The sequence below is a fragment of the Meles meles genome, chromosome X (assembly GCF_922984935.1).
Source record: "Meles meles chromosome X, mMelMel3.1 paternal haplotype, whole genome shotgun sequence".
NCBI classification, from domain to species: domain Eukaryota; kingdom Metazoa; phylum Chordata; class Mammalia; order Carnivora; family Mustelidae; genus Meles; species Meles meles.
The window spans coordinates 82,329,836-82,348,674 of NC_060087.1; the positions used below are offsets into that span (position 1 = coordinate 82,329,836).

The window sequence follows — 18,839 nt, forward strand, 5'->3', positions numbered from 1 at the left end:
TAAGGAGTCAATCCCATTTACAATTGCACCCAAAACTATAAGATACCTAGGAATAAACCTAACCAAAGAGGCTAAGAATCTATATGCAGAAAACTATAGAGTACTCATGAAAGAAATTGAGGAAGACACAAAGAAATGGGAAAATGTTCCATGCTCCTGGATTGGAAGAATAAATATTGTGAAAATGTCTATGCTATCTAAAGCAATCTACACATTTAATGCAATCCCTATCAAAATACCATCCATTCTTTTTTCAAAGAAATGGAACAAATAATCCTAAAATTTATATGGAACCAGAAAAGACCTCGAATAGCCAAAGGAATATTGAAAAAGAAAGCCAAAGTTGGTGGCATCACAATTCCAGAATTCAAGCTCTATTAGAAAGCTGTCATTATCAAGACAGCATGGTACTGGCACAAAAACAGACACGTAGATCAATGGAACAGAATAGAGAGCCCAGAAATAGACCCTCATCTCTATGGTCAACTAATCTTCGACAAAGAAGGAAAGAATGTCCAATGGAAAAAAGACAGCCTCTTCAATAAATGGTTCTGGGAAAATTGGACAGCCCCATGCAGAAAAATGAAATTGGACCACTTCCTTACACCACACATGAAAATAGACTCAAAATGGATGAAGGACCTCAATGTGAGAAAGGAATCCATCAAAATCCTTGAGGAGAACGCAGGCAGCAACCTCTTCGACCTCAGCCGCAGCAACATCTTCCTAGGAACATCGGCAAAAGCAAGGGAAGCAAGGGCAAAAATGAACTATTGGGATTTCATCTAGACAGGATTCTTAACCCAGTACCTTTTTATCTGGCAATGATAGTAAAAACAAACAAACGAAACAAAACTAGGACACAAAAGAGAATACCACCCAAGATACTCTACAGTGATGGAGAGGGGGTATTTTCCATAAATTCACATTGGAATATTCTACACACTGTACTTATCCCTAAAGACCTAAATGCTTTTCTATAGTTTGGTTTACAGGGACACACTTACCTACTGTGATGGTTAAACATATGTGCCAATTTAACTGGGTTAATGGATGCCCAGATAGCTGGGAAAACATTATTTCTGAGTGTCTGTAAGAGTGTTTCAGGAAGAGATTATCATTTGATTCAATAGACTGAATAAAGATGTCTGCCCTCACCTCACCAATATGGGTGGGCATCATTCAATTATTTAAGGCTTTAATGGAACAAAAATGCAAAAGTAAAGCAAATTCTCACTATGTCTTCTGGAGCAGGGATACCCATCTTTTCCTGAACTCAGACAGTGGAGCTTCTGGTTCTTGGGACTTCTGCTTCAAACTGAAAATTATACCACTAGCTCCCCTGGTTCTCAGGCCTTGGGACTCAGATTGAATTGATTGTACCACTGGCTTTCCTGGTTCCCCAGCTTATATATGGAAGATGGGGGACTTTCAGTCCTCTATAACCATATAAGCCAATTCCTATAGAAAATCCCTTTGTTTTTATGTCTATCTGTATCCTATTGGTTTAATTTCTCTGTAGGACCCCAAATAACACACCTATTTATTTTTTGCTTTACCTCTATCCTATGAAGCTGACTTGGTAATTTTTTCCATATCCAGAACATCCAAACCAAGATGACCTAAGAAAGACAAGTATAGTTATACTGACCATGAAGAAGAAAACCTTGGTCATATTTAAGACCAAAAATTAAGCATATAGGTATATGGATTTAAGCTTACAACATAGAAGGACAATTTTCATATGGCCCTTACCATATGATTCTTTGTATTGTCATTGTTTTAGTCCTCTGGATGCAGGTCTTTCTTACTCACTAGAGCTTCTTCACCTTTGCCTTACCAACTATGCCTAACCCAGTGTGTTACATATAGTACTACACCAAAAAAAAATGTTTAAGTAAAATCACGATCATCATCATCACTATTATCATCTTCTTCTTATCATAAAACTTTTGCATACTTTCTAGGTTTTGCCTTTTTTCATTGTTTCCTCTTATACTTGGAACAACAAATAAAATTGACTACTTTATCAGTGACACAGGACAAACATCCCACTGATACTAAAAACATTTCATGGGATGGAGGGGCTTTCTCTTGGTTCTGCGAACTAAGACTCTCTACCCTGCAATATTATAATTATAATTAGTCTTAGGAAAACCTCAAATTCTCAAATAGGATGAATTGGTGTAAAACCAAAGCTAATAGATGAAAACTCCATCCCAAAGTTCTCATATTCAATACCATCATCTTTCTTTTAGACTAGCTCTGTTGCAGGGTACAACTTAGAAGTTAAAACATCCCCTCCCTCTTGTCCCACTTGAGGTTTCAAAGCAAACCAAAACACAATAGAAGCCAGTTTTTTATAATAAAGATTTTATTATGTAGGTCTATTGCCTTCATCTATTTTTAAGGAAGGCTTTTTAGTAAAACATCTGAGTACTCATGATGCTACTTTAGTTGAGGGTAAGAATTTTTGGAGGAATAAAAAAATAAACTTGCTTCCAATTCAGAGAGGAAGAAAAGGAAGTGTTTCTAAATGACCCTATTGTAGAGAAGCACATTAAACTATATATAAACAAGCTTTGCGCAGTGGCAGTATCGTAGCCAATGAGGTTTATCCGAGGCGCGATTATTGCTAATTGTAAACTATATATAAACATTGAGGTGAAGTTAACTAAACTTCGTCTTCTCCAGGACTATAAGTTCCTTAAGGACAAGTTCTGTGCTTTACACATCTCTGCATTAACCAACCTATAAAAATGCATGTAATACTTTGCCTCAAATATACTGAAGCACTGAATACTCAATAGTTTATTTCTACATCCCTCCCTCACCAACTACTTCATCCTGGTTCACAGCTGGACTTCCTAGATTGTCATAAGGGTACAAACATTCATTCAGCAAATATTTACCAGACATTTCCCAAATGCAAGCCACAATGGCTGGCTGAGGAGAGAGGAATATGGGGTACAAAATATGTAAAACACAACAGTTCTCAGAAAATTTATAGTCTAGTTAAGAAGATAAAAAAAATATAAACAAATAACTGTAATACAAGGTAAGAAGAAATGAGAGCCTTAAAAATCTTTTAGATAAAATGCTAGCTAAGTTGAAAAATTGTAAAGATGTGTGAGATAAATACTTCCTGAAGAAGGTGGTAATTATGGGGTGCCTGGGTGCTCAGTGGGTTAAAGTCTCTGCCTTCAGCTCAGGTCATGATCTCAGGGTCCTAGGATCGAGCCCTGCATCGGGCTCTCTGCTCAGCGGGGAGACTGCTTCCTCCTCTCTCTCTCTGCCTCTCTGCCTACTTGTGATCTCCTTCTGTCAAATAAATAAAATATTTAAAAAAAGAAGATGGTACTTAATTTGGAATTTCAATGATTAGGTAGGTATATTCTGAATATCTGTAGATAAAGAGAAGGAACATTTCTATTGCCTACCAGGTTTCACTGTGCTAGACACATAATGAGTACTATATTTGTTACCTATTTCTGCTATAATAATTTACCAGAAACATACTGTTTTAAAACAATACAAATGTATTATCTTACAGTTCTGGAGGTCAGAAGTTTATAATAGGTCTCACTAGGCTAAAATCAAGGTATCAATGGAAATAATCTTTTCCTTGACTTTTTTAGCTTTTAAAGGTTCCCCACATTCCAGCCTTTTTTCCTCATATCACCTAGTACTCACTCTAGTCTCCTGCCTCCCTCTTATAATCATCCTTGTGATTATCTCAAGCCTAATCAAGGATGGTCTCCTCATTTCAAGATCCTTAACTTAATCACATCTGCAAAGTTCTTTTTGTTGTGTAAAGTAACATATTCACAGAATCCAGAAATTAGGATGTGGACATCTTTGGGAGGCCATTATTTAGCCTACCACAAGTACATATTTCAGTATTTGGTTATTGATTTTCATGCCTTCAAATATTTCATCTTACAGCCACAAATTTAGGGACTTTGGATTTTTTTTAGCTTTATCGATGCATATTTGAAAAAAATTGTGATATACATAAAGTACCAGAGTGTCCAAGATGGTGATGTTGAAGATCATGAACTCACCTCCTTCATGAACACACTAAATCTATACCTATTTATAGAGCAATTCCTCCCAAAGAACTGAGGGCTGACTAAACAGCTTCTGAATAACAAAAGATAGACAAAAGAAAGATCACACAGGGAACTGCAAGAGAGATAGAGACGCTTGGTAAGCAAAGGAACCTTCAATACCCCAGTGCTGCAAACTGCAATGGAGAGGGATAGTACTGAAGGACTAGGAACAGATTTGTCTACCCTGGGGCACACACATACAAAAAAGCCACAACTTAAAAGGACAACTAGAAAATAAAAGAACCAGACCTAAAATTATACAAAATGGTAGAGTTGCTCCTAGAACTCTCTCCAAGTTGGAGGGATTAGGGAGGCCATGGTTTATGTTCCCCCTCTACCTTGATAACAGAGATGGGGACAAGGTCCAGATGCCATAACTGGCCTGTTGCCTCAGTAAGCCCTGAGGATGCTATACCATACCAGTCCCAGATGCCTAGGGCACGGAAGAAAATTCATCATTTAAAAGAAAAACTAGAATTTAAAGTATTCATCCCTAAAATTGTTCCAAATGGTGGGAGAGCTGCTGGCACTATCTCTGCATTAAAGAACCTGGTGAACACCATGATTTACACTTCCCTTCCACATTGATCATACGGCTGGGATCAGGGTCCAGGCACCCTAGCTGGCCTACTGCCCCTGATATTCCTGTGCCCCTAGTCCACATCAGCTCCAGCCATCCCACCAAGTCAGTCCCAGCATAGTGCACACCAGGATGGACACCCCTGATCAGCACTCACTATAGCTCCAGCTATCTCACAAAGATGACACAGGCACAAAGCACCCCAGAAAAGTTCAGGCCTGTACCACTTCAGCTTCAGATTACTTGCCAGGACACCGACAGTTCAGAGCACCCCAGGACCACCTGAACCACACCCACTTTGGCTCCAGAAAACTCACCAGGACACTCTATACATGAAACACACAGAAACTTCCAGCTAAAGCTCACCTCAGCTTCAGCAATGCCCCCAGGGTTCCCTTTGTATGGAGTGTCCTGTAATATCTGTACTTGCACCCACTGGTTTCAGATGTGCTACCAGGGTACCTTCAGCATGGAGAGCCTCAGAACTACCCAGATCCATGCCAACATCAGCTTCAGCTGTCCTACTAGGTTGCCCTCTGCAAAGAGATCCCTGGGACCACCCCAGCCTGTGCCCACTTCAACTTCAGTTGTAAAGCACCCTCTATGCAGAGAGCCCCAGGAAACCCCTGGATTACACCCACTTCAGCAGCCTTGCCAAGGCACCCTCATCATGGGGAGCCCCATGACTTCTCCAACCCATGCTCACTTCAGCTCCAATCCTCCTCCCAGAATGAAGTGTCCCATGAACCCCATGCCACACCAGCCACAGCACCAGCAAGCCAGCCAAAGACACCAGACACACTAGTACACAAGGAATAAGACACACAAAAGTCCATTCCTTCAAGTTTAAAAGCAGCTGCTCCAAGTTATTCACAGAAACAAAGAAAGTCAAGCAAAATGAACAGACAGAGGAACATGCTGCAAATGAAAGAACAGACAAACACACAAAAAACTAAGAAAAGAACTAAATGAAATGGAGATAAGCAATCTACTTGACAAAGAGTTCATACTAATTGTCATTAAGATGCTCACCAGACATGAGAGAAGAGTGGATTAACTCAGTGAGAACTTCAACAGAGAGATTAAAAAATATTTTTAAAAAATCAGGGTTGAAGAATACAATAACTGAAATGAAAAAGTACTCTGGAGGAATCAACAGTAGATCAGACAATGTAGAACATATCAGCAATCAGGAAAACATGGAAAGTACCCAGAATGAACAGCAAAAAGAAAAATAGAATTTTTTAAAATAAGGATATATTAAAGGATTTCATGGACATTATAGGGGTCCAAGAAGGAGAAGAGAGAGAAAAAAGGGCAGGAAATTTATTTGAAGAAATAATACCTTAGCTAAAATCTTTCCTAACCTGGGGACAGAAAGAGACATCAAGGCTCAGGAAGCACAGAGTTCTAAACAAGATGAACCTATGGAGGCCAACACCATAACACATAAAAATTAAAATGTCAAAGATTAAAGATATAGAGAGAATTTTAAAAGCAGAGAGAGAAACAACTAGTTACATACAAGAGAAACTTCATGAGGTTATGTTTATTTTTCAGCAGAAACTTTGCTTGCCAGAACAGAGCTGTATGATGTGCTCAAAATGCTGAAAGGAAAAAAAAAAACTAGACATATAAGGAGCTGTCCAGGCAAACACAAGTTAAAGGAGTTCATTACCATGAAATCAGTATTACAAGAAATGTCAAAGGAACATCATTACGTGGGAAAAAAAGGAAATTAGATATAAGAAAATTATGAATAAAAAGATGTAAAATATGTAAAATATGGCAACATATACATAAAACATGGCGGGGATTTAAAAAGAAGCTTTTTTAGAATGGGTTTGAATTTAAGTGAACATCAACTTAATATTGACTTATATACTTATATACTTATTATACATATTATATATGAACCTCACAGTAACCACAAATACAAAACTGATAAAAGATACAGATATAGTGGGGGCACCTGGGTGGCTCAGTGGGTTAAGCCTCTGCCTTTGGCTCAGGTCATGATCTCAGGGTCCTGGGATCAAGCCCCACATCGGGCTCTCTGCTCAGCAGGAAGCCAGCTTCTCCCTTTCTCTCTCTGCCTGCCTCTCTGCCTACTTGTGATCTCTCTTTCTGTCAAATAAATAAATAAATAAAATCTAAAAAAATAAAAAAGATACAGATATAGTGAAAAGAAGGGTCATGTGTATCCCAATGTTCATAGCAACAATATCCAAAATCGCCGAACTGTGGAAAGAGCCAAGATGCCCTTCAACAGAGGAATGGATCAAGAAGATGTGGTCCATATAAAAAATGGAAAATTATGCCTCTATTGGAAAGGATGAATACCCAACATTTTATCAACATGTGTGGTACTGGAGGAGATTATGCTGAGTGAAATAAGTCAAGCAGAGAACACCAATTATCATATGGTTTCACTTACTTGTGGAGCATAAGGAAAAGCATGGAGAACATTAGAAGAAGGAAAGGAAAAGTGAATTGGGGTAATCGAAGGGGGAGAAGAAGCATGAGAGACTGTGGACTCTGAGAAGCAAACTGAGGGTTTTTGAGGGGAGTGGTTGGGGAGTGGGTGAGACTGGTGGTAAATATTAAGAAGGGTACATATTTCATGGAGCAGTGGGTGTGGTGCATAAACAGTGAATCTTGGAACACTGAAAAAAACAAAATTTAAAAAAATAAAAAATAAATAAATTTTAAAAGATACACATAAAATAAAGAAAAAGTGAAGCATAACACTAAGAAATCATTAGCTGCAAAGAAAGAGAGCAAGAGATAAAGAAAGGGACAAAGATACTATTATCTAGTGGTAATAAGTACATATCTACCAATAATTACTTAAAGTGCCAATGGTCTAAATAGTCCACTCAAAAGATGTACAGTGGTAGAATGGATTTTTTAAAAATCTATATGCTGCTTAAAAAAGACTAACTTTAGTCCTAAGGACACATACAGAATGAAAGTGAAAGGATGGGAAAAGATACTCCACTCAAATGGATGTTAAAAAAGGCTGGGGTAAATGTTTATTGGCTACGGTCACCAAACTGTGGAAAGAACCAAGATGCCCTTCAACGGATGAATGGATAAGGAAGATGTGGTCCATATACACAATGGAGTATTATGCCTCCATCAGAAAGGACGAATACCCAACTTTTGTAGCAACATGGACGGGACTGGAAGAAATTATGCTGAGCGAAATAAGTCAAGCAGAGAGAGTCAAGTATCATATGGTCTCACTTATTTGTGGAGCATAACAAATAACATGGAGGACATGGGGAGATGGAGAGGAGAGGGAGTTGAGGGAAACTGGAAGGGGAGATGAACCGTGAGAGACTATGGACTCTGAAAAACAACCAGAGGGTTATGAAGGGGCGGTGGGGGGCGGGTGGGGGGGGGTTGAGGAACCAGGTGGTGGGTAATAGGGAGGGCACGTACTGCATGGAGCACTGGGTGTGATGCCAAAACAATGAACACTGTTATGCTGTAAATAAACAAATAAAAATAAAAAAAAAAATCACAGCTCTTCTGAGATTCAAAAGAATTAAAAAAAAGGCTGGGGTAGCAATAGTTATATCAGACAAAAAAAATACTAAAAGAAAAAAAAAAGACAAAGGCCATTACATAATAACAAAGGAATGAATCCAACAGAAAGATATAACGATTGTATGTATCTATGTATTCAACATTGAAACACCTAGATACATAAAGCAAATATTAATAAACATAAAAGGAAATTTGACAGCCATACAATAATAATAAGAGACTTTAACACCACAGCTACATCAATGGATAGAATATCCAGCAGAAAATCAATAAGGAGAGTGTCCTTGAATGACATATTAGGCCTGATGGACTTAACAGATGTACACAGAACATTACAACCAAAACCAACAAGATACAGTTTTTTCATGGAACATGGAACATTCTCCAGGATAAATTACATCAAATGTCAATAAATTTAAGATTAAAATAAAATCATGCATCTTTCAACCACAATGATATGAAACTACAAATCAATCACAAGACAAAACTGTAAAAGACACAAACATGTGGAGGCTAAATAGACACTAAAAATATAGAAAAGATCAATGAAACCAAGAGATGATTCCTTAAAAGATAAGAAAAATTGATAAACACCCAGGTTTATCAGAAAAGACAGAGAGAGAAACAGAGAGAGGATTCAAATAAATAAAATCAAAAACAAAAAAGGAGAAATAACAACTGAAACTTTAGAAACACAAAGGATGATAAGAGTCTACTATGAAATATTATATGCCAGAAAACTGGACAACCTAGAAGACATTGATCTTTTCTATATTTTTAGTGTCTATTTCATTGATCTCAACTCTAATCTTTATTATTTCTTTACTTCAGATAACCTTGGACTTTGATTTTCTTCTTTGTCTAGTTCCTTTAGGGGTAAGATTAGATTGTTCATTTGAGATTTTTCGTGTTTCCTGAGGTAAGCATGAATTGCTATAAATTCTCTTAGAAGTGTTTTTACTGCATCCCAAAGATTTTGGTCCAGTGTGTTTTCATTTTCATTTACCTCCTTGTAGTTTTAAAATTTCTTTTTTTATTTTTTAATTGACTCATTGGTTGGTTAGCCTCCACATGTTTGTGTCTGCCCCACTAAGGGTAGTCATTCCAGTGGATAAACGGGGGGGGGGGGCGTGGAGCCCTCACTGGGACAGTGTGGTCCTAGGACCTCAGGGTCACAGAAAGACTGAGGGTGCCTGAATGTGGCAGAGCTCCCAGGTATCAGAGCAGGGAAGCTGGCTGCAAAGACAGAGCAGAGGAATGGGATCTCAGCTCAGGGTTGCCATAAACCATGGTCCCCAGCACAGTCAGGCCACTTCTCTTCAAGCAGAGACCCCACAGTTGGCAGATCCAGGTAGACTCCCCACTTTCCTTCACAAGGAGAAGTGGCATGGGACCATGCTGCAGGAAGCTGCTGGGTTTGAAAATTCCAAATGAGTTATGTGCCAGAGATAAAAATTCTCAGTCACAGGCTGAGTGAGCAATGAGTGCACCTGGAGACCAGGGAGACAGGAGTGATTGTCTGTTTTTCTGTGAGGGGTCACTGAGGAGTAGAGCCCCAAGCTCTCGGCTCCTCCAGGCCAGAGATTGGGAGGCTGCCATTTTGATTCTCATCCTCCAAAGCTGTATGGAAAGCTTTCAGGAAACAAAAGCTACTAAGAACAAACCCAAGCAGATTACTTAGCCTGGCCTAAGGGTGGCAATTCCACCTTAGGCAAAGACACTTGAGAATCACTGCAACAGGCCCATCCCCGAGAAGATGAGCAAGAACATCGAGCCAAGACCAAGTTTACCGACCAATGGGAACTTCAAAACTCCAGCACTAGGGGAATGAAGCACATGGAATTAAAGGCTTTTTCCCCATGATTTTTTAGTCTTTCAAATTAAATTTTTAAAATTTTCTTTATTTTTTTCTTTTTTTTAAATTGTTCCTCTTTCCTATTTTAACCAACATCTTAACATTTTAAATCGTTTTTAATTTTCATTCATATAGTCATATTCTATCCCTTAAGTGTATTTAACCATAGATAGATAGATAGATAGATAGATAGATATAGATATAGGTATAGGTATATACACATATAGATTTTTTCTTTATTAAATATTATTTATTTATTAAAATTTCAAAATTTATTAAATTTTAGGATACACTTTCTTCTAACTGACCAAAATATACCCTAAAACCAAGGTATGGCTTTGTTCTAGTCTCCTGCCTGATCACATTCTCTCCATATTTTTCTTTTATTTATTATCTTTCTATTTTCAAACAACTTCTTATCAATTCCATTTTTATTATATTTTATTGTCTATATTTTTATTTTCTGATTTTATTTTCTGTTTCAGTGTTCCAAGATTCATTGTTTATGCACAATATCCAGTGCTCCATGCAATCCATGCCCTCCTTAATACCTACCACCAGGCTCACCCAAGGCCTCACACCACTCCCCTCCAAAAAACCGCATTTTGTTTCTGAGTCTTTCATGATATGTCTCCCCCTTTGGTTTCCTGCAACTCACTTCTCCTCTGCATCTCCCAATGTCCTCTGTGCTATTCCTTATGCTCCACAAGTGAAACCATATGATAATTGCCTCTCTCTGCTTGACTTATTTCACTCAGCATAATCTCTTCCAGGCATGTCCATGTTGACACAAAAGTTGGGTATTCATCCTTTCTGATGGAGGCATAATATTCCATTGTATATATGGACCATATCATCTTATCCATTCATCTATTGAAGGGAATCTTGGCTCTTTCCACAGTTTGGATACTGAGGCCATCGGTACTGTGAAAATTAGAGTACAGATGGCCCTTCTTTTCACTATATCTGTACCTTTGAGGTATATATCCAGCAGTGCAATTGCAGGGTCATAGGGAAGCTCTATTTTTAATTTCTTGAGGAATCTCCACACTGTTTTCAAAAGTGGCTGCACCAACTTGCATTCCCACCAACAGTGTAAGAGGGTTCCCCTTTCTCCACATCATCTCCAACACTTGCTGTTACTGTCTTACTGATTTTGGCCATTCTAAGTGGTGTAAGGTGATGTCTCAATGTGGTTTTGATTCGAATCTCCCTGATGGCTAAAAAAGTGATGAACACTTTTTCATGTGTCTGTTAGCCATCTGTATGCCTTCTTTGGAGAAGTGTCTGTTCATGTCTTCTGCCCATTTTGTGATGTGATTATCTGTTTTGTGTGTGTTGAGTTTGAAGAGTTCCTTATAGATCTTTATTATCAGCCCTTTGTCTGTACTGTCATTTGCAAACATCTTCTCCCATTCCGTGGGTTGCCTCTTTTTTCCATTGACCCTTTCCTTTGCTGTGTAGAAGCTTTTGATGTTGATGAAGTCCCAAAAGTCCATTACCGCTTTTGTTTCCTTTGTCTTTGAAGATATGTCTTCAAAGAAGTTGCTGTAGCTCATATTGATGAGGTTATTGCCTATGTTCCCTCTAGGATTTCAGTAGATTCCTGCCTCACATTGAGGTCTTTTATCCATTTTGAGTCTATCTTTCTGTATGGTGTAAGAGAACGGTCGCGTTTCATTCTTCTACACATAGCTGTCCAATTTTTCCAGCACCATTTATTGAAGAGACTGTCTTTTTCTCACTGTATATTTTTCCCTGCTTTGTTGAAGATTATTTGAACACAGAGTTGAGGGTCCATATATGGGTTCTCTACTCTGTTCCACTGGTCTATGTATCTGTTTTTGTGCCAGTACCATGTTGTCTTGGTGATCACAGCTTTGTAGTAAAGCTTGAAATCAGGCAACATGACGCCCCCAGTTTTGTTTTTGTTTTTCAACATTTCCTTAGTGATTCAGGGTTTCTTCTGATTCCATACAAATTTTAGGACTGTTTGCTCTAGCTCTTTGAAAATTGCCTGTGGAATTTTGATCGGGATGGCATTGAAAGTATAGATGGCTCTAGACAGTATAGACATTTTTTTAAAGATTTTATTTATTTATTGACAGACAGAGATCAAAAGTAGGCAGAGAGGCAGGCAGAGAGAAAGAGGAGGAAGCAGGCTCCCCACGGAGCAGAGAGCCCGATGCGGGGCTCAATCCCAGGACCCTGGGATCATGACCTGAGCTGAAGGCAGAGGCGTTAACCCACTGAGCCACTCAGGCGCCCCCAGTATAAACATTTTAACAATGTTTATTCTTCTGATCCATGAGCATGGAATGCTCTTCCATCTTTTTATCTTCTTCAATTTCTCTCATGAGTATTCTGTAGTTCCTCAAGTACAGAGCCTTTACCTCTTTGGTTAGGTTTATTCCCAGGTATTTTATTGTTCTTGGTGCCATAGTAAATGGAATCAATTCTCTAATATCCCTTTCTATATTTTCATTGTTAGTTTAAGAAAGCAACTGATTTCTGTACACTGATTTTGTATCCTGCCACATTACTGAATAGCTGTATGAGTTCTAATAGCTTGGGAGTGGAGTCTTTTGGGTTTTCCATATAAAGTACTGTGTGATCTGCAAAGAGAGAGAGTTTGACTTCTTTTTTGCTGAATCAAATACCTTTTATTTTTGTTGTCGGATTGCTGTTGATAGGACTTCTAATACTATGTTGAACAACAATGGCAAGAGTGGACATCCTTGTCATGTTCCTGATCTCAACAAGAAGACTGTCAGCTTTTCCCCATCGAGAATGATATTTGCTGTGGGTTTCTCAAAGATAGATTTTATGAAGTCGAGGAATATTCCCTCTATCCCTATAGTCTGAAGGGTTTTAATGAGGAAAGGATGATATATCTTTTCAAATGCTTTTTCAGCATCAATTGGGAGAACCATGTGGTTCTTCTCTCTTCTCTTATTGATTTGTTCTATCACATTTATTGATTTGAAAATGTTGGGCCACCCTTGTGTCTCAGGGATAAATCCTACCTGGTCATGGTGGATAAAATTTTTAATGTACTGTTGGATTCTCTTAGCTAGGACCTTGTTGAGAATCTTGGCATCCATATTCATCAGGGATATTGGTCTAAAATTCTCCTTTTTGATGGGGTCTTTGCCTGCATTGGGGATCAGGGCAACACTGTCTTCAGATAAAGGGTCTGGAAGTTTTCCTTCTGTTTCTATTTTTTGAAACAGCTTTGGGAGAATAGGATTTATTTCTATTTATTTCTTCTTTGAATGCTTGGTAGAATTCCCCAGGGAATCCATCAGGTCCTGGGCTCTCATTTTTTGGGAGGTATATAATCACTGCTTCAATCTCATTACTAGATATAGGTCTATTCAGGTTGTCAATTTCTTCCTATTCAGTTCTGGAAGTTATAGGTTTCCAGTAAGACATCCATTTCATCTAGATTGCTTAACTTATTTTCATATAACAGTTGACAATAATTTTTTTTTAGGAAGATGAAAACTTGCTTTAATTATTTGTTTATTTACAGCATAACAGTGTTCATTGTTTTGGCATCACACCCAGTGCTCCATGCAGTACGTGCCCTCCCTATTACCCACCACCCGGTTCCTCAACCTCCCACCCCCCACCCCCGCCCCCTCAAAACCCTCTGGTTGTTTTTCAGAGTCCATAGTCTCTCATGGTTCATCTCCCCTTCCAGTTTCCCTCAACTCCCTCTCCTCTCCATCTCCCCATGTCCTCCATGTTATTTGTTATGCTCCACAAATAAGTGAGACCATATGATACTTGACTCTCTCTGCTTAACTTATTTTGCTCAGCATAATTTCTTCCTGTACCGTCCATGTTGCTACAAAAGTTGGGTATTCATTCTTTCTGATGGAGGCATAATACTCCATTGTGTATATGGACCACATCTTCCTTATCCATTCATCCGTTGAAGGGCATCTTGGTTCTTTCCACAGTTTGGCGACTGTAGCCATTGCTGCAATAAACATTGGGGTACAGATGGCCCTTCTTTTCACTCCATCTGTATCTTTGGGGTAAATACCCAGCAGTGCAATTGCAGGGTCATAGGGAAGCTCTATTCTTAATTTCTTCAGGAATCTCCACACTGTTCTCTAAAGTGGCTGCACCAACTTGCATTCCCACCAACAGTGTAAGAGTGTTCCCCTTTCCCCACATCCTCTCCAACACACGTTGTTTCCTGTCTTGCTAATTTTGGCCATTCTAACTGGTGTCAGGTGGTATCTCAATGTGGTTTTAATTTGAATCTCCCTGATGGCTAGTGATGATGAACATTTTTTCATGTGTCTGATAGCCATTTGTATGTCTTCGTTGGAGAAGTGTCTGTTCATATCTTCTGCCCATTTTTTGATAATGTTCTCTGTTTTGTGTGTGTTGAGTTTGAGAAGTTCTTTATAGATCCTGGATATCAACCTTTTGTCTGTACTGTCATTTGCAAATATCTTCTCCCATTCTGTGGGTTGCCTTTTTGTTTTGTTGTGTTTCCTTTGCTGTGCAGAAGCTTTTGATCTTGATGAAGTCCCAAAAGTTCATTTTTGCTTTTGTTTCCTTGGCCTTTGGAGACATATCTTGAAAGAAGTTGCTGTGGTTGATATCGAAGAGGTTACTGCCTATGTTCTCCTCTATGATTCTGATAGATTCCTGTCTCACGTTGAGGTCTTTTATCCATTTCGAGTTTAACGGTTGATAATAATTTCTGATGATTGTTTCATTTCCTGGCTGTTCATCGTGCTCTCTCCCCTTTCATTCATAATTTTATTATTTTGGGTCCTCTCTCTTTTCTTTTAAACTAGTTTGGCCAGTTGTTTACTGATCTTATTGACTCTTTCAAAGAGCCAGTTTCTAGATTTGTAGATGTGTTCTACTGTATCTCTAGTTTCTATCTCACTGATCTATGCTCTAATCTTGATTATGACTCTTTATCTTGATTAATAGTTGTCTTATGTAGTTGGTTGCTTCCATATTAAGGGCATAATTATTTGGAATTGTTAGATCTTGGTGGATAGACCTTTAAGAATGATGTAGTGTCCTTCTTTATCTCTGACTACAGTCTTTAGTTTAAAATATAATTTATCTGATATGAGAATCACTAACCCAGCTTTCTTTTGAGGTCCATTGGCATGAAAGATGCTTCTCCATTCCTTTACTTTCAGTCTGAATGTATCCTTAGGTTACAAATGGGTCTCTTGTAGATAGCATATGGACAGATACTGTTGGTTAATCCAATCTGCAAATCTGTGCTATTTTCTGGGAGCGTTTAGGCCATTCACATTGAGAGTGATTATTGAAAGATACATTTTGGGGGACACCTGGGTGGCTCAGTGGGTTAAAGCCTTTGCCTTCAGCTCAGGTCATTTTCCCAGGGTTCTGGGATTGAGCCCCACATCGGGCTCTCTGCTCAGTGGGGAGCCTGCTTCCTTCTCTCTCTGCCTGCCTCTCTGCCTATTTGTGATCTCTGTCTGTCAAATAAATAAATAAAATCTTTTAAAAAAAGAAAAATACTTTTTTTTAGGACATCATGTTGCCTGTGAAGTCCTTGTTTCTATAGATTGTTTGTGTAAGTTTCTGTTCTATGTCACTCTTGGGTTCTTTCATCGTTTATAGGACCCCCTTAATATTTCTTGTAATGCCAGCTTGGTGGTCGCATACTATTTTAAACCTTGCCCATCTTGGAAGCTCTTTCTCTCTCCAAACATTTTGAATGTCAGCCTTGCTGGATAAAGTATTCTTGGCTGCATATTCTTCTCATCTAGTGCTCTGAATATGTCTTTCCAGCCCTTTCTGGCTTGCCAGGTTTCTGTGGACAGGTCTGATGTTATTCTGATGGACCTTCCTCTGTACTTAAAGAATCTCTTCCCTCTAGCTAACCTCAGAAGGTCTTGTCTAAAATTAGGATTCATCAGTTTCACAATCAAGTGCCTCAAGGTCTTTCTAGATTTATTGATCTTGGGGTGTCCTTTCTGCCTCTAGGACACAAATGCTGGTTCCATTCCCCAGATTGTGGAAATTTTCATCCAGAATTTGTTCAACTATATCTTCTAGTCTTCTCTCTTTCTCCACCCCCTCAGGGATCCCAATAATTCTGACAGGAATGTTTTATGGGATCATTTATTTCCCTAATTCTGTTTTCATGGCTTCGAAGGTCTTTCTTCCATGACTCCTCCTGATCCTTTTTCTTTATCAGTTTGTCACCTAGATCACAAATTCTATCTTCTGCCTCAGTTACCCTAGCTGTTAGAATATTTAGATTGGATTGGCTCTCATTAGTAGCTTTTTTAACCTCTTCCTGGGAAGATCTCACTTCTGCCCTTAGAGATTCTATGTTGTCACTAATGGTTGTCTCCAACCTAGCCATTGCCTGGATAACTGTTACCCTGAGTTCCCTTTCCAACATATTGTTTATGTCCATATCCAATAGTTCTGATGGAAAGGGTAGAGTTTATGAATTTTTCCTCTGTTGGGTGTTCCTCCTCCTAGTCATTTTGGTGAGAGATGTTTGAGGGGATGTGTAGCTGAATATATCAACCATTATCCAGGAAAGGTGCACCTTGGAACACTTCAGAGCAACCAGAAGTCACCACCAAAAAGAAAGAAAAAAGAAAAAAAAGAGTGAAAGGGAGGGAGAAAAAAAGAGAGAACCCAGCCAGAATGAGCCCCCAAAATAATATTTATAAGGTATTGTAAACAAAAATGGACAAACAAAAGTAAATGACAAGAAAAAAATAGAACCCAGCCAAGATGAATCCCAAGGATAAGATTTATAAAATACCAGAATAAAAACAAATACACAGAAACATAGGCAGAAAAAGATGGGAGGGTTGTTATATAAGTTCTCAATGTGAGTGAGCAAGGTTATTTTGATTCTTCCTGGGTGTATCTTGATATTTTTTTAAAGGACTCAACTTTCCAGAGATAAAGGGAGATTACAACTGGTTTATATATAGGGGTAGTATTTATTAGGGAAAGAGGATTTACTTGAAGCTTATATCTATATGTATATTACCCTGATGTTGGTGTTTTACAGTTTTATGGGGACCCTGTGGTAATTGTCCTCTCATTCTTCTGGCTTGCTTTCTGAGGGAGGGGTCTGCTGACGTTTTTTTTTCAGTCTGTCTTGCTTGGCTTGAATCCTCCTTCCCCCTATCAAGGGTCTGGGCTCTGTGGAAACCAGTTTTCCTGCTTTTGTTCTCTGGAGGTTTTTGTTTTTTGGTGGCTTTATGCAGCTTTTTGAAGGTTTAGTGAAACGCAATCTGCACCCAAACCTCCACCTCAGAGAGCAGCCTCAATGTGCTCCCCTCTGGGTGGTACAGAACACAAGGACTCCACCTCTGCAAACTCTGCTGAACACTGAAACCTCCCACAGGCAGTGCATGTCCCCAGCCACCATCTCGGAGACCCCAAAGTACCACTTTTCTCTGCACCCCCATGCCACTAAAACCATGAGTAATATTGGTCCTAGGATCCCAGTTCCGGTGACTGCCTTTGCCAGTATTGCTTTCTGGAGTCCAGACCTCACAATGGTACAGGTTGCAGAAGGCTGCCACTCCTGAGGGATCCTGAGCATAGATTGGACTGAGTTCCATTAGGCACCAGCTGGGAGTGTCCAGACCCTCAGCCAGTCTCCACTGGCTAGCACCTACACCAAACTCTCTGAGGTGTGGACAGGGAGTGAGGTCAGACCCTGGTTGTGAAGTGTGTGCAGAGTGCAAAATTTGTGGTTCTAGATGCTGCCAGCTGGCACCCACACCAGACTCCCTCATGCACAGACAAGACTGCCCACAGCCAAGCTGTGGTACAAGCAAAGCAACATGGAGGATCAGGCACCAGGAACAGGAGGCTCTGCTGCACTCTCTCTGGCATGGATAGTCACCAGCGGTGGCTGTCCTGGGTCTGTGGGCTTAGGCCCACGCCCGTAACCACCCCCACCAGTCTCCCTTAAGATATTTTGCTCTGAGTGCTTTTAACCAGACTCCAAGTTAATGCTGGTCCCCAAGCACAGGGCACTTTTTTATTGTGGTACTACTTCCCAGTGGGTCCCTTCTGGTGGCACCGTCCCCCTTCTGTTTATCCTCCAATATCAGTTTCAGCTTTCCCATACCGTGTTACCTCTCCAGTGATGTCTTCTGCCCCTGTAGAGGTCCAGAAGTGTATAATCCTACATCTCAGTCTGATTTCCTGGGTGTTCAGAGTGTTCTGGTAGATATTTAGCTCACTTTAGGGGACAGGTTGAAATAGGGTCCCCTATTTCTCTGCCATCTTGCCAGTCACCCTCAATACCTTTTTTAAAATCTTTTTGATTATCATATTTACAGTCATATTCCATCCCATCATTGTATTTACCCTTATTTTAGTATATAAAAGATTTTCTTCCTTTAAAATTTTGGGAGGAATTTTCTTCTAACAGATCAAAACACATCCAAAATCAAGTGTGTGGCCCTGTTCTGTTCAACAGCCTGAACATACTCATTTATTTTTTCCTTTCATTTCCCCCCTGATATGGGTCTCTTCTGATTCATTTAGTGTATTTTTTCTGGAGTCAGTTACCCTTTTAGCATTTTTGTTCTGTTATTCATCTATTCTTCTCTGTACTGAATAACAAAATGGAAAAAACCTGCAAAATAAATAACAAGAGGCAGTACCAACTGCTAAGATCCTAATCAATATGGACATTAGGAAGATGTCAGAATTGGAGTTTAGAATGACAGAT

The 18,839-nt window shown here is 39.3% G+C and overlaps 1 non-coding gene across 1 annotated transcript; it reads left to right on the top strand.

The window, feature by feature from the left end:
* The first annotated feature begins 2,578 nt into the window (after window positions 1-2,578).
* Window positions 2,579-2,715, top strand: LOC123935747. Its single transcript, XR_006817013.1, has one exon. It is a non-coding gene; the product is annotated as a U4 spliceosomal RNA (small nuclear RNA).
* Window positions 2,716-18,839: the final 16,124 nt, after the last annotated feature.